The sequence below is a fragment of the Dreissena polymorpha genome, chromosome 4 (genome assembly GCF_020536995.1).
Source record: "Dreissena polymorpha isolate Duluth1 chromosome 4, UMN_Dpol_1.0, whole genome shotgun sequence".
Lineage (NCBI taxonomy): Eukaryota > Metazoa > Mollusca > Bivalvia > Myida > Dreissenidae > Dreissena > Dreissena polymorpha.
This window is the reverse complement of record NC_068358.1, coordinates 104,256,699-104,274,784: the sequence shown is the minus strand read 5'-3', so window position 1 is coordinate 104,274,784 and position 18,086 is coordinate 104,256,699. Positions and strand designations below refer to the sequence as shown.

Genomic DNA, 18,086 nt, shown 5'->3' with positions numbered 1-18,086 from the left:
TTGTGTACGCTGTGAATAATTAACATGCACACCTTAAAGCGCTGTTACCTCTTCGTCCTGCAAGTGAGTTTCGTTATAGTGACGCAGTGCGCAATTTTAAAGGGACCTGTACACAGATTGAACAAATAATTTTTTCCATCTTCGTGCATAGCTTCAATATACTGATATGAACATTATCTGCCGCGACTTATCTTAAGATGCTGTAAGTAATCGTTAACCTGCGGCTTATTATCCTCCACTGTATGGTTACATTAAGACTTCATTCGCAAATCTACTGCTATATCGTAATTGAGACACCATCTTGGAACAAAATTAAAAACTACTTTTATATTATCATGCGATGCATTTGAGATCATGTAATAAACATTTTTTTACATATTATATATTTGGTTATAAAGACTTTTACTTAATATTGCTGGATTTTAACTGATAATAATTACGCTGTAAATAGAGTCTAAAGTAGTTTAAAGTTTAAACATATTTATTTCAAGCAATTCAATTTGTTATTATATAGCATTACATGTAACATTTATGCAATGAGCATGTTTGAATAGGATTAGAACGAAATACAAGTCTTACATAATTCTTCTTCCTATACAAATACAATTACATGTTTTCAGGCGAACATGATCGGATTTTGATCATTAAACAATAATAACAGTTTAATACAGAGACAAACTCCGTGTATAGTGGTTCAGTTGTAGAAAGCAGGTTTTAAGTTGGCATATGGAGGTGAAGAATAAAGTGGTAGAGTTCTAGAAAGAAGATAAAAGTAGTTTTGAAATATTTGATAAGGGAAAAGAAGAAAAAAGGGTTGAGAGTCGTTCTGTAACTTATTTACGAATCAAATCGCTTACTATTAACTAAAATTTTGTGAACAGCATCAGCTATTTTAATATTGGTTTTGTAGTACGCGAGTTGTCACCAAGTAGAATAGTTTCAATGCAGGGGACTGAATAAACGGATATTGTGTTAAGAAGTTCGCCGCGAGCATGTGCATACTGATTGCATTCGAGAAAATAATGTGACGTCGTTTCCTGAAGTCCGCATACACATAATGGGGATGTAACAATATTACGTCTAAAAAGATTGTCATTAAAGGCGCTACACTTTGTACGTAAGCGCGTGTGTAATGTTTGACAGCGTCTTTCGCCGTACGAGAATATGGGATTTTGAATCTGTTGATCAATTTTAATAAGCCTTTTGAAGGAATGGATCGATTCAGCGATTTTAGCGTCATCTGGAAGATTATTTCATTCGGATACAGTGGACGGTACAAACGAATTTGAATACAGTGCCGTTCGCACTTGAATTCGCTGGAGATGTAACGCATTTCTTAATGAGTAGTTGCTACGCGACCCCACTGTTGCGGGAACAAACGACTGTAAGTAGTTCGGAGCATTGTTTGATTTCATTTTATACATTAATATTAGCTTATGTTTACGTCTTCTTTGGCTGAGAGTTTACCATCCTCATTCATTATCAAGTTCTTCTAATGAGACTAGACGTGGGCATCCGGCTGTTATTCGCGCGGCTTCAGTTTGTATTTTTTCTTGTTCATCTTTTTCGTATTGCGTACAATTGTCAAATACAACGTCTGAGTACTCAATGATTGGTCTAATAAAAGAAAAAAATATTTTCTCGACGGTTTTTCTATCAATAATTGTTTTTAATCTACGCATTATATGAACTCGTGACCATGCCTTTTCCTTTATAGAGGATATGTGCGCATGCCATGTACAGTCATTTGACATAAAAAGACTTAAATGTGTATGGATATCAACAATTGGAATATAATTGTTTTGCATGATCAATGGTGGGTGATTTGGTTTATTTATTTTGCGAGAAATAATCATTGATTCGGATTTTGAAGGGTTAAAACAAACCATCCATGTGTTCTAGCCCAGCTAGAAATTTTGTCGATATCTGATTGCAGTACGGCTGCAGTTTCGTTAGGCGAATTTACGACCATTCAAACATTGGTATCATCAGCGAACAAATGTATGTGTGCATTTATGTCAGTAATAATGTCATTTATATATACTAAAACATAAGTGGTCCTAAAATAGAACCTTGAGGGACTCCGGCGAGAATTTCAATAGGGGTCGATCCGGACGATCCCGGTAAAATTACTGTTTGTTTACGATCAGAAAGATAATTAGACAAAAACGATAATAGTTTTTCTCGAATGCCTGCTTGTTGTAGTTTAAATAAAAGACCTTTGTGCCTTACTTTATCAAAAAAACTTTACTTATATCAAAGAAAACAACCCTGACCTCACTGCCATTATCTAGTGCTTTGCAAAATGTGTTGTATATATGTGTCAGCTGATTGACAGTGGAGTCACCAGGCAAGAAGCCAGATTGAGTGGGTGCAAACAAAGAATTTGCGCGAAGAAAATTAAAAATGTGTTAATGCAATATTCTTTCAAAGACGTTCTCGGTTGTATTTAGCAGTGCTATGGGTCGATAATTTGACGTTAAGGATGGATCGCCTTTTTTGAAAACTGGGCACACATTTGCAAGTTTTCAACAAGAGGGCAGTTTGCAAGTATTTAGACAAGAGTTAAACAAATCACACAAGGGTAGATTAATTGATGCATTGCTTCTTTTAGGATTCTATTATATATTCCATCAGGACCAGACGCTTTTCCTACTTTTAGACATTTCATTGAGTCAATTACTTCCTCTGGTGTTATATGTATAGACTGAAGACTGTTCGTGTGTGTATGGTGCATTGGGGGAAGATCGTGATTTGTTTCATCAAGTGCACACTGGCTAGCGAAATACTGGTTGAGCACATCCGCTTTACTTGTATCATCCGCTACAAAACGATTGGTTTGTTCATCGTAAAGAGGTGGTATTGTGTTAGTTGTTTTAGAAGGGACAAATGTTCGCAGTGTCTTCCACCAGTCTTTAGCGGAAAAGGTCTAATGACTTTAGTTTTTGAGTAATATTGTGAAAGTATTCAATTTTCGAGTTACGCAAGATTAAGACAACGTTATTCCTTACATGACGGAAGTTTGACCAATGAACATCAGTCTTAGAATTTGTTGCTTTTCGGTTAAGGCGCTTCCGTTGTCGAATTTGTTTCTTTATGTTTTGTTCATCCATGGAAGATCACGCACACGGATACAAACATTTTTGTTCGGAATACATATACTTGCAATGTTCAATATTGTTTTAGTTAAATTATCTGCATATATATCAACATTTTCGGATTTATGTAGATCCCAATTAGTATCCGACATCATTTGTCGTAGTTTTTAATAATCTTCAATGTCGTAGCGCCAGATATATCGATAAAACGTTTTGTATCTTTTTGTATTAAAACACGCCAAACTGAATGGATTTGTTGTTTTGAGGGAAAAACTTCAATCCAAATACTTTCACCATTATTCAGTTCAAGATCTTATCTGCGTTTTAAAGCAATACTTTCATTTACGTATATAGCAACGCCAACGTGTGAATCGAATGCTCGATCCTTTCGAATTGGCTGGTGGAAACCGTCAAAGAGGAGATCATCAGATAGAATATAACTATTTAACCATGTTTCAGTAAAACCAATTATGTCAAATTCTCGAAGACCTGTGTAAAGAACATCAATTTTATACATCAGACTTAGAATTTTGTAATGGACAAACCGGATGTGGTTTGTTGCCGACGAATTTAGAAAGGAAGAAGAACTGGTTGCATCTGTGTTAGAAGATAGATCAGACAAAGTTGGCCCAGGGTTAGGATGAATATCACCTGATCGTAATAAGACTATAGAGATTCAACAACATGTTTCAGCACACAAGAACCATTTTAGAAGCGTTTTGAAGAAAATAATATCCGTGTGTATGTTTTTTCCTATCACAAAACGTTTGCTTGGATGTTCAATTCTCAGTGCTGTGTTCATAGACGCGTATACATAAAATTGTAATGACAAAAAGACTTGTTACATTAAGCCATAATTGACATACATATAATAAGTGCAGGAAAAATGGAAAAATAGCTGGTGATCTTTATGCAACCATGACAGCGTTTCTTGGTCTCTGTTTAATGTTCAACATAATAATAACCTCCAATAAATACAAGATGGGCCAGAAACGCTGTCATGATACGCCTGTTGCGATAAGCGATGAGGACACATTGCGACGGATACGTTGTTAAGATTTGTTTTCGTTGTTTGCTACAGAACTGCTGAAAAATGAAGAGAAAGATATCAGAGAGATAAGAAGATAGAACGGAAAAGAAGCAAATTGTAAAAGATTATAATATGTTTGGTAAAAATATTATGATACGTGAGGTTATGTTGGGTGTATAAAGAGTAAATTATAATAGCCTAGGATTAAAAGATAAACTAGAGTCAGTATAAAAAAGAATGAGCCGTCAAAGCTACAATACGAAGGGATTTTGAGTGATTATGGTAATGGCCTGTATAGAGATGACAGATTACACTTGCAACCGTATCTGTAATTACATCATCTCAAACGAACGCTCAAAAGCATGATATTGACAACGGTTGGGCGTTGTATTTTACACTGTAGTAGTGATTTGTTATCTATTTACCTACGCAACATAAGCGCGTTTTATTTTGAGCACACTACATCGTATATTAATGAAGCCTGAGGCCGTAAATAGTATAATCTCAGTCAGCTGACTAGTTTCGTCATTTTTTGCATAGATACTTCTTTAGAAACAAAAAACTAACATTTTATGAATTGGCTATACGCCTTATGAAGCAAAACTAGGATACGAAAACTGTCATTCTTTTTAGTAGATAGTGATCTGTTTATTCTTTTGTTATAATAAGATACTTCACATTTTATCGTAAGTTTGTTTGTATGCATACATTTTCAATGGATACCGGTATCCACCCATTTCAACGTTAGTGTTATTTGAAAAAGGGCAGTGTCACTTTATAACGGGATTAACAATTTTAATCACATAATCACATGTCTAATAGAGGAACACAAATAAACTAAAATCATTTGTAAAAAGAATGGGCCGTCAAGGCTACACTACGAAGGGATTTCAAGTGATGAAGGTAATTTCCTGTACAGAGATAATAGTTTGCACAACGTTCACTTACATATATCAAATGTGTAAGCATTTTACACAAAAAAAACAGACATATAACAGTACAAACAAACAATGCAATATAAAAATACAACAGTTACAACAACAACAAAAAATAATTAGAGCAACCGTATCAATATTAACATCTTCTCAAACAAACGCTCAAAGCCATTATAATTTCAAGCATTGAGCGTTGTATTTTACACTGTAGTAGTGAATTACTATTTACTCAGGCAGAATAAACGCATTTTATTTTGAGCAAGAATAAAACAATAATTTTGGTTTTTTATTTGTATTAACCAATGAGAGACAGACTAGAGAAACGTTAAGTGATGTGTTGTTGATGCATAATTTTACAATAACGCGTGTGCACACGCGCATGCATTACTCATGGAGACATACACTCGCATACATAAAAAAGAAGTTAACATCGATAAAGATGCATCATTGTACAAGTCTACGAAAACGCAGACTTATACGATGCACTTGTACCCGTAAATAATTACTTGGAATAATACATACATGGTAATGATGGTTTATCAAGCAATGTTACATTATAAAGAGAGTCTTTCTGAAAAAAACACACGAAAAGTTAGAGTCCCAAAGTGTACGTATTATATTATCTGACATGAGAATACAAGAACGTGATTTGGAAATATAATGTTTTCATCATTTAAATACGGACAAAATAGGTATTTAATAAATTAAGCTTGAGGCCGCAAATAGTATATTAATAAGCTGACTAGTTTTATTCATTTAGTGCATACTTTGATACTTCTTTAGAAACACAAAGCAAAAATTTAATGATTTGGCTATACACCAAATGAAGCAAAAATAGAGTAGGAAACTGTTATTTTACTTTTAAGTAGTCAATGAAATGTTTATTCTTAACTTAAGATAAGATGCTACACATTTTATCGTAAGCTAGTTTTTAACCTACAATGTCAATTGAAAGCGGTATCCACACATTTCAACGTTAGTATAATTTGAAAAACATGCAGTGTCACTAGATAACGGGATTTGCAAGTTTAATCACATAACCACATGCTTAATACGGGAACACAAATAACAAAAGAATATCGTGATTATCGTGCACATTGTGTGATCAACTGGAGTGACTAATACGGCGTGATTTTTTTTATTTTTTTAAGGTTAACTTATTTGACAAAGTAAATATTGTTATTTTATTGAGATTTTTTATTGAATTTGTTATTGATAACTTTTACAAATTATTTACCTTGTTAATAAGCTTAACCAGATTAACATTGATTTTTTACAAATTTAATATTTGCTAAGGGCGTTTTTAAACAAATATTCAGAGTTAGTTTAATTTTAGGTAAATAGTTTCACACGATACAGGCTATGCCATTGTACTAACAAGGGACAAAATTGTCACAAAACCAGGTTTTCATTGTGAAAAAAAAATGATAAAGGGAGAAAACTCAAACTGAACTTTTGAAATGAACAAACAAAATTAACCCCCTTTGTAAGTTTGTTTTAAAAAAATAATCTATTTTTAGTCGTGGCGACCTTGACATTGGAGATATTGACGTGATTCTTTCGTGCGACACACCGTCCCATGATGGTGAACAAATGTGCCAAATGATTTTAAAATCTCACAATGAATGACATAGTTATGGCCAGGACAAGCTCATTTATGGCCATTTTTGACCTTTGAACTCAAAGTGTGACCTTGACCTTGGAGATATCGACGTAATTATTTCGCGCGACACACCGTCCAATGATGGTGAACAAATGTGCCAAATGATTTTAAAATCTGACAATGAACGACATAGTTATGGCCCGGACAAGCTTGTTCCGCCCGCCCGCCAGCCCGCCATCCAGCCCGCCAGCCCGCCAGCCCGCCAGCCCGCCAGCCCGCCAGCCAGCCAGCCAGCCAGCCAGCCCGCCCGCATTCGCCAATCTAATAACCAGTTTTTTCCTTCGGAAAACCTGGTTAAAAATAATCATACGCTCAGTAGATAGCGCACAAGCAATACGAGTTCGTGATATTCATGCAGCGAAAGAGGTAAGCATCGAATGAAAATAAACTGAACAAAAAAGATACGAAGTTCTATAATTAGCTGCTTTTGTACTGTTAAAGTTCTAATACATAGCTGATGCGTTTGATGATTGATTTGCCGTTTTCAGTTAACTTGATCAGAACATTACCATCCGCTGACCATGAACTTCAATGTTTTTGGATCTCACTAGTCCACGTGTGGTAGCAGTTGCGCACGGTGTTGGGTAAGGTCTTCGTTAATGAAGATTTGGTCATGACCGCTGCGTGACTTCAGTTCACTTCTTCGCGTGTACAGTTTTTGCTTGGCCCTGTAGCTTGTGAATTTTACTAATATCGGACGGGGTTTACGCCCGCCACGTTTTCAGTTCTATGTGAGCGGTCTATTTCATTTATTGAATCATCAGCACCCATGGACTTGCACAAGTTAATCACAATGTTGTCAGTGTTTTCGTGTGAGTCTATATTTGTTTAATATATTAATGAAATTGATATTTATTTGCTGGGTTGTTGTTATATCATGTTTTGCTTGGATCGTTTTTATAGGAAATGGGGCGATCATTTTATATTGAAAACAATGAGTAACAATGTATCGCGTATAATGTGTGTCATGCTTTGCAGTTTGTGTAAATGACTTGTTTATGCCGTAACTTTAGAGGGAGAGTGTTTCTTGTAAGCGGAAAAAAACAAAAAAAAATATAAATGGAATTCCGTTACTCACTTTCATAGTTTTTTGTCATACAATAACAATGCCTGTGCTGTTGATTTAAAAAAACAACAACAAATAAACAATAAAATTCAAAGTTAAGAATAAAAAAAATACATTGAGTCAACATTTAGCGATCAAAACAAATCATAAGGAATTTGATGGCGTATTTGAATAGGTATTTCAATTATTAGGCATGTATCTAACGAAGAACAAAAATAACTTATTTAATAATAATTACAAAAATAATAATATGAGTACACACTATTCTTGGCATTGACGAATATATTTCTGGAAATAATCCATTGCCCAATTATTTTTACAGCAAAATGCATTTAGATGAAAATAGTCATGAAATATAATTCCATAATACGATACAATACAAACGTTAACAAAACACACATACAAAACTACAAACGCAATGTAATACAATGCAATACAATGAAATACAATGAAATACAAGTCAATGGAATTCACTGAAATTCAATTCAAACTACATTTGAACTTTGGTTTGGTGTTTCCTTTTAAGAGAAAAGAGCGCGAAATCTGAAGGATGAAAAGAAACCCCAATATTTCGCACTGTCGTTGAATCGCGAGAAAGCTATGTGGACACGGTCACAATTCCGATATCACAGCCGCTATCATTAATAGACAACTGAACCCATTGTGACTGCACTTGCATCATACAGTGTGTGTGATAGACCGACTCCACATCGCTAATATCGCAGGGAGTCATGTATTCTGACTTCAACTTGAATGTTCTCCAAGTTTTAAAAATGAAAAGAGTGGCATGATTTTATAACACCGGTATATTCCAAAATCCACTGATGAGTTTAATGTAGACCAGAACCAAATATTTATTAGTAACATATGGATGTAATCGGAGGGGCAACATGTTAACGCAACTTCCGTTTTTCCCTTCGTTCGCCTGTCCGGCCAAAACTGTAATAGCTCACAGGTACTTAAGCTAAGATGATAAAACTTGCACGATATTCCCTTCGTTTTGTAAGACTAAAATTGTTGTTGAATAGGTTATTCCAATAATTTAAATATTAAACCTGGATGCTTCGATCCTGCAATAACTCTAAAACAACATAAGCTAGGTTAATGAAACTTGGTATGATGATAAAGGGCCTTATGGTTGATATGCACATTATTTAAGGTGTGTCTGTCTGTTTGTCCGGCCGTCCTTCTGTCTATACAACATGGATCTTGCGATAGCTCGAACATTACTTAAACTACATAAATGTAACACAGTAACGTATTTAGTGCTAAATGGGAAGTATGAAGTCTGGTTGCTTTGGTTACATCGTATCTGGACAAGACTTTTCCATGCGTATACAATATTTGACGCCTGTGACCTTGATCTTGAACTTTCTGTCAGCTTTCAGGTTTCAAAATCTGCGACCGCGATGCGAAAAAGTCTTATACCTACTGTGTCCCTTCAGATATTGCTTTCATATTTGGTATGCATGTGTATCTAGACACCACCTTTCCATGCGCACACAATGTTTTACCCCTCTGACCTTGACCTTGAACTTAGGGTAAGTTTTCAGGTTTCGAAATCTGCGACCGCGATTCAAAAAAGGCTCATAACCACTGTGTCCCTATAGATATTGCTTTCATATTAGGTATGCATGTGTATCTGGACAACACCTTTCCATGTGCGTACAATTTTTTACCCCTGTGACCTTGACCTTGAACTTGGGGTCACGTTTTCAGGTTTCAAAATCTGCGACCGCGATTCGAAAAAGGCTCATAAGTACTGTGTCCCTTCAGATATTGCTTTCATATTTGGTATGCATGTGTCTCTGGACAAGACCTTTCCATGCGCATGAAATGTTTTCCACTGTGACCTTGACCTTGAACTTAGGGTCCGCGTTTAGATTTCGAAATCTATTATGTGTTTATCTACCCAATCAGAAGAAGTGCAAGCATTTTCATTGGGCAAAGGAATTTTTCAACAATGAAGCTTGTGTATTGAAAACACATATAGAGTTACACAGTAGTGGCGCAGAGATGTATTTAGTAGTCAATTGTTTGTGTTAACTCATCTGTGAAATGGTTTAGTTTATCCATCTAATGATTATACAAGGGATTATAAAATATTGACGCAAAGGGACACCTGTATATAAGAGAAGAGATAGAATGCAGTCAAGCATAAAAAGCATGAGAAACTCATGGAATAGAGCCTCAAGAATCTATAAAAGGGCTGAAACTTTCAATTTGTTCAATTACACTTTTAGATTCATTACTGAAAATCTGTCATAATGTTCAAGTGGGAAAAATGTGAGAAACAATTTAAAGCAAGATGGACTTTGAACAGGCACATCAAAGACAGACATGAAATTCAACATTTTCATTGTTGTGTACAAGATTGCGATAGAAAATTTCTGAGACGCTACTATTTAGTCAACCATTTAACCTCAAAACATAACTTTTCCAAAACAGAAGCAAGAAGATTGGCTATAAGAGAGAATGTTCAGCCGTCTCATAAGTCATTCCAATGAGGATGACATGAACATAATGGACGTCAGTGAAGTTGATTCAGTATTAGAATTGTTAGGATTGTTAGGATTGCAGGATGAGGAGAAATTAGGGTATAGATGTTCACTCATTTTTAGGCTATTTTACATTAACTTCTTCATTTCTACACCGAATTACTTCAAATTTATACTGAACCTCTCTTATGACAAAACGGTCAATCTCAACTATGCATGGCCCCATTACCAACCCTAAGGCGCCCCTGGGTCAAACATGCAGCGTGGGGATACGCGTCGGCCTCTGCCGCGCCATTTCTAGTTACACATGAATCGTGACAGTTTTTGCACAAAATAAACTAATTTATGTTATCCATGTTGACCCATGGCGTGTTGTATTGCTTACATTAAACATAAAACAACATCATGTCTTACAAGCTTGTACTGCATCACTAGATCTATGTAAACGACATTTTATACTAAAGAGACTTATTTAATCAATACTAAATGTGGAGTATTATCTTTGATTTACCAATGCCGTTTGCTAACTCCCATCAGAAACTTGAGACGATTTACCGATAAGCTATTAAGTTTTTGTAAATAACAAATTGTAATCAACCTATTGATTATGATTAACCCCTTTTTACCAATTTCCCATGGTTTTTGCAAATGCCGTGTTTGTTTTTGTGACGTTAAAATTATTCTAGTAATACACGTTGTTACTTTTATTGACTAGCATTAACATTATGTCTTAATTACTATTGTATTTGACAGAATTTACATAACAAACCAACCATATCAATCTTGATAGCTATCGGAATGCCAGTTTGAGTTAACTTTTTTTATAATATGCTCTTTTATCCCTCTATATACAATTGGTTATTTCAGTAGTATGTCTACCATTATTGAATGATCTTTATAAATATGGACGCATGGGTAATCCGTTAAACTAACAAGTCGAGCACTGGCATAAACCAGCTCGTCATTCCAGACACAGTGTAATTCTTTATATATATGACCACGCACATAACAGTCAATAGAATAGACTGATCCCGGAAAAGCACGAGTTAAGAAAAACCCACTAATCACCCCGGTACAAACAACGCTGGTACATTTAATCAGCCAATGATAGCTTACTAAAATAATAACGGTTGATACGGTGTGTGATTTTGAAAGGATTATAAATGGGTCATGTTTATTTGTACCAGCAGATTAGTGGGTTTTTCAAAACAGTTGCTTTTTCCGGGATACATTAGGTACATTCACATATTTATTGCATTCCCAATTATTTGAACTGCTACTCTTACCATAAGGTACGCATGCATTATCTATTTGAACATTAATGACTTTGAATGTGACATTTAGTCTCACTATAGTTATTGACTGTTCAAACATGTTTGGTCAGCCGTGTATTCCCAATTTTCTAAACCACCAAGCATATAATTGTGGATTAAAACGCCATTAAAAAGTTAACAAAACAATTCCGAACAAGAAACTCTTTAACAGCTTTCCCACGTGACTAGATTCAAGAAAGAATAATTAATGTCGCTACGACATACAAGTAAATTTCTTGATTGTTTTCAACACGCTAAGTATTATCATATTTGTAAACGAACTGTTCAAGGCAACAATATTATATTATTATAGAAATTATACATTATTTTAAATTAATACATAACGTTGATGTTCAGATGAGGTATAATGATTTGAAAAAACGAAGCAGTATTTCCTTTCACTGAACATTACAACGCGCACACTTGTACAAAATCGTTGAGTGTGTCAAATTTGAAGTCAAACATTGTTAAAAGCATAACTTTATAGATTTATTTTACAATGCATGTATTATTAAACATGTTTTCTGCAATCGCTTTTCTAAATGCTTCAATATCGCTATCAGTTAAATAATGTTAGTTGATTCCAATAATTATAGCCCCGTCACACCAGACTTGCGTCCTTACGGCGACCTAAGACTGTGTTTCTGGCAATTTCTGATTGTCGTAGTAAGGACGCCAATGACCTTTTCGGTAAAAATGGTGTTTTTTGCCTTCCTTTCACACCAGCGTCCTGGTTTATGGCGTTCTGTGCGTCCTCACGGCGTCCTTACTATGTCCCTGGCGACCTTCCCGCGTTCGTTCTGCGTCCTTACGGCGACCAAAGCCGACCATACGGCGTCTGATCGACGTCCTTGGCGTTCTTACTGCGTTCTTATTGCGACCATAGTCGTTCTGAGGACGCAATAGACGTACAAAGGACGTACTAATGTCGCAATAAGGTCGCCGTACGGTCGCCTTGCAGTCAGTGATCATTTTCTGTGGGTTTGAGCGGCGACCACACGACGTCCATGGCGAACTTACAGCAGCCCTACCACGTCCCTACTACGACTACTGCGTCTCTACGGCGTCCCTTCGACGTCCTTAACAGAACGCCGTAAAACGCCGAACTTCGGCGACTACTTTGAACATGTTACAAAGTGGTCGCCGTGGGCTCGCGTCTTGAGCAATTTTCGGCGTCCTCACTGCGTCCTCTTGCGTTCTGGGTCGCGGTAAGGACGCAGTAAGGACGCAAGTCCGGCGTGACGGGGTAACACATTCAACTCTATAGTTTCTAGGGTAAAGTCTTTTACATTACATAGATTGCATGCACAACACTTAGATTTACACAAGACAAACCAAAAATAAAAGAGGTATTAAGGCTTAATATATTATAACCTCAATTAAAAATAGTATACCTCTATTACTTTGACGCTTCGTGAAAATATATGCAATTTCATGTTTTTAATGTTTTTTAACAAATGTCAAAGACATGCATTATATTATATTCTTAGTATGTGTTTAATGTATTTTATGTACTAAAAAGAGAAGCTTTTAAAATGAAAAATTACATAAATCAATCTTCGAAAACATATTTGTTTTACTGAATTTGTTTCTATACTAAAATTAAAATTGAAGAAAAACATATAATTATATATATATATATATATATATATATATATATATATATATATATATATATATATATATATATATAGTTTCAGATTGGGTAAAATGGTGGGTCAAACGTCCATTTTACGGCCGTATTGTTGGGTCTTTAGTCGATTGTCGGGTCCCAAAGTCGATTATCGGGCACTTGGACCCGACAGTTGAAGACCCACTTAAAAAAAGGCTGCTTAACATACTCATGACTATTTTTAAATTCAAATTTGCATATGTAATTTTACTCGAATTGTCGGGCCTATATCTCCCATTAGCAAACATTAGGTCAAACTCCACACAGCAGTTACATCCCTTGGGCATTCGCCAATCATTAATGTCTTTTTCTAGAATAAGGGAGGCCACTGCGTATGAGATTGACCAACCTCGGCGCAGTGATTTACCGGGAACCAGCATAGCAACGAACGACAACTCTGTAATAAAAATTGCCAATTTTCGCGGTTAAACTTAAAAAGGTAAGTGGCGATAATATTTATTAGGTTTATTTATATCTTTGGTTATTAAAATTATTCTGCAAATGACTGAATTTAAACTGAAACTGCAACCAATAATTAGGACACAGTTTCTGAAACGTTTGCTGACAATGAAAACATATTTCAAACATGTAAAGCCGTGGCACGAATTTAGGTGACAACCTTGTTACCGCAAACAAACAAATGTAACCTATAATCTGCATTTAATGCAGATATAGTGACATTCATGAAAGCAAGCATGATTGTAGCATCAGATCATTTCCATGCGATACAAGTTCAATATATGTTTTAGGCTGACTGCAATGGTTAGACTGGGGAAATAAATTATAAAAGAACAGAATCTTTAACCACACAAGACAGTTGGACTAGCCTTAGTGGTACAGTCATGTTACTATTACCGGATCAGTAGCGTAATAAAGTTGTTCTGGGGAAAAGCAATAAATGGTTTAAGACTTCTTTTACATCAGTTTGATAAGGTTTCCAGACAAACGCTCCCACAAACAATCGCTCCTACGCTAAATTAGTTCTGGCTTCAATAACTTTAAAATTCGCTTTCTATGAATTTTGAATGGCGCAACATTAAAGTTATGGACCAACCCCAGTAGGAAAGTCAACCAGGAATATACGAAAAGTTGACAGTTAACAAAGACCGCTCCAAAACAGCTTGTAAAAGCAGTTATTGGCCCAAATCAGCTACTTTATGTCTTTATTGGAAAGATTGACATTTTTCACATTTAACTGATATGTTTTTTTACAAAATACTATCTTAAACATTTAACATTTATCTTTTCTGCTCTAACATATAGACCAGTTGACGAGTGAAGTCACGCGCACCTGCAAATATTACACTCCGCCCACTGGTTGGCAAAAAGAGGTGAAATTCATATAAGCGCTTATAGAGAAAGTTGAAATAATAATCGTTTTTATTGATAATCATGCACTATATCAAATATAATTTTACTAACTATGTCTGAATTAAACATAAGCGTGCAAGGAAATGCATTTTTGGAACGATTATATTGTTGTTATTATTTGTTTTTACTATAAACGAAATCTGGAGTGGAACACAATATACGAGCACGGTATGCAGTTACCATAAAAATCTCTACTTGGCACATCTTCGCGACCATTTTTTAGATAAAAAATTCTCTGATATTGAAATTTTTTCAGAATAAAACAAATTTAATGAACGAACAAAAATAAGGATGTAAACAAACAGCAAATAGATCGACTTTATGTACGCAACATATAGTAACTGATTTGAACATGCCTGTAAAAACTTGCCTTGTTACACATTAAATAAATTCTCTTGATAAATGTAATTGTTTTTATTTAATTATTCACACCAATTTTGACACTCTTTGTTTCAGCGTTTTTAACCCGGTGTTTTATTGCACTTTTGTTCATCATAAAGCGATTATCTCGTTATGATCGGATACTGTCCAAACAATTACAAAGAACACATGGTGTGATAAATCCAGGGACCTATTCTTGGCCACTGCATAAACCACATGTGGCATACAAGTGTCTGGTCATTAAACATCATTTATGATACCTCCATGTCATCTCTTGGCATATTGAGCGATCATCTAAGCAAAATTGTAAAGCCAAAATACGAAACAGTTGCTTTAATAAAATATTTGAACATATTAAAAAATGAAGATATTTGTCCGAAATGGATTAACAGGAATTAGTGTATGTATATATTAGCCTGTTTAATCATAATAATAGAGTGTTAATAACTATAAATTAAAAATATTGTGCAATTTCATTGCTACACAATTAACGTATTTAACGAGTACCGGCAAATGTAAACTCGGCTATTCATGTTTAGATTGTACGTTTCTGTAGTGTATGAAATGACATGAAAACAAGCAAACAACAAAAGGGTAAAAAATACTTGCGTAAAATAAATTAATATATAGATATATTTATCATAAAATGCTAGATTGTTATCACTCCTTACCACCAGTAAAGAGAGTGCATGCAAAGACAGTTTAATTTGCTTAATATGCAGTTCTTGTTTTTCATATGTATGATGGAAACGAAACGGTAATTCATTCCATGTAAAATAAAATTACTACAATGTTTATTAAATGTAATGTATTCCGCTTTTAGGGCTTCGTTTTATAATTGATTAAATGCCCCTCTTGCACCTTCGTTCGCTTATGAACAATAACAATATCTGCACCACTTATAATTATAATCAAATTAATGTATGTGTTATTATCTTTGAAATATAATTTACCAAAATCTTACAATCACAAAAAATATGAAAGAATATTTATTGTTTTGTTTTGTTGGATTGCCAGTTTTTAGTCTGATGTATTAATATTATTAATATGTATTTTTATACAGAGGTAATTATATTTATGAAAATACATTTATTGGTACAAAATATTATATTTTTGCACTATTATTTAAGAGTTTTTATGTTTATTTCGGATTTTTGCATCGTTTTATTGACTAAACAAACGACATGTATACATGATTTACGTTACTGTAACCAGTGTTTTTTGCCAACCAGCCAGTGCGCATGCGCGGAAAATCCCGAATGTAAACAATAACATTCAACTGGTCTATCGAGAAAAACAGTGACGTGACACATATGATTGAAATGCGAATCTCCCGAGATTTCACGGTCATATGATGTTATTTCTATTTTTAGTAACAAACCATGTGCTCAATTGTTTACAAATTCAGAAAGACATTTCCCGTTTTTTTTATAATTATTCTTGCTTGTTTTGTAAACAAATTGTAGTGTAAATACAAAATCAATGTACAAAATATTCAAAATTACCAAATTCACTTTGAAATCAGTGTTTAAATCCACCAGACGTAACTTGTTAATCACAAATAATAGATTTCAGAAAACGAAAGTAATGTTTACAATTCCAGCAAAAAATGTCAAGGTCGATCCGAAAGTATCCAAATGAAAACTCGTCACATGACAAAGCGACAATGGTGCAAAATTATGACTTTCAGGCTGATGAGAGTTATTTTCATCTATTGTAAGATGCATTTGAAACATTTGAATCTTAAAATATGCCCCGATGCAGTAATTTATATTCATTCACCAATATATGAAGGAATGTATCCAAGAAAACATACTGTCTTTGATTTATAGCGTGACATAAATCTGTCACCACTCTGGTTGACTTTCGATACAGGGTTGACTTCAGCGTACAGATATGTCAATACTATATAAACTGTACGCTGAAGTTTCTTTAGCTAACGCTAAATTTGACAGGGCGGACATTCGCTCCTACAATGTTTTGATAGGGCGGACAGTAGCTCCTATATTATTTTGCCAACTCGGACAATCGCTTCTACATTATTTTGTCAACCCGGACAGTCGCTCCTACATTATTTTTATTCAACGGCAAAACGTTCTATATGCCTATCAAAGACTTACACCTATAATTAACCGACAATTAATTTTGCCAACTTGTTGACAGTTAGCCAATTCAAAACATTACATTTCCTACATTACATTTATTGGAATACATGTAAGTGCCATTTTGCGAATGGGATAAACATAAAAACCGCAAATATGTTGTTCTTAATTTCATTTGTTTTTATGATATGACATTTATATGACATTTATAAACATATATATACACAAAATACACAAACGAAAAAACATCCAAACAAAAGGTCTTTTGTGTCTGTCAGTGGCTCACCGTCTTCTTTCTTACGCGTTTTATCACCGATTATATTTATATAATAGCAAAGAATTAAATTGTTATATATTGATAGAATGTTATACCAGAAAAATTATACATTGAAGACGAAATTCATAAAATGCAACATGCAGGCAAATTCGACTGTACAGACATGTTCGATTTACTGCATAACCATCATATGGTTGACTTAGACATGTGCTTCTTTGAGTACGAGTGACCCTCTAAGCATAGCACAGACTGACTGCGTTTGTTTGTTAGAATGTTCCATGTTGGTAGTAAATTATTGGCGTAATATTGACATTACAATATATACATATTGTTTTCACAGATTGCTAAATTACATTTAAAGAATCGACCAACTGTAACATAGTTTCTTAATAAGTAAATTGATTTATTAAAATCACATTGATCCGCTCATGTTAAATTGGCTTTCTGTTAACAAGTTGGCAAATTTAATTGTCTGTTAATTATAGATGTTAGCCGGGTTGGCAAAATAATGTTGGAGCGACTGTCCGCCTTGTCAAATCCAAAATGTATTTGTGTTACCTTTTTTTCGCCGCAGAATTCATGCATTAACGGATCAGTTGTAGCTATAACGGATCACATGATCAAAACCACTCAAGGAGGGGGGCATTTAACATATTATTTAAACTGTCGAAACATGAACT

General features: G+C 34.6%; 1 protein-coding gene across 5 annotated transcripts in view; it reads left to right on the top strand.

The window, feature by feature from the left end:
• The first annotated feature begins 13,417 nt into the window (after positions 1-13,417).
• Positions 13,418-18,086, top strand: part of LOC127877375 (zonadhesin-like) — a 32,467-nt gene continuing 27,798 nt past the window's right edge. For 2 of the 5 annotated variants that reach the window (XM_052423138.1, XM_052423133.1), the window contains exon 1: positions 16,724-16,743. The gene's annotated coding sequence lies outside the window, so the exon portion shown is untranslated. Of the gene's footprint in view, positions 13,715-16,723; positions 16,744-18,086 lie in introns of those variants that run through there. The other 3 variants (XM_052423132.1, XM_052423131.1, XM_052423137.1) reach the window with 3 other exon arrangements.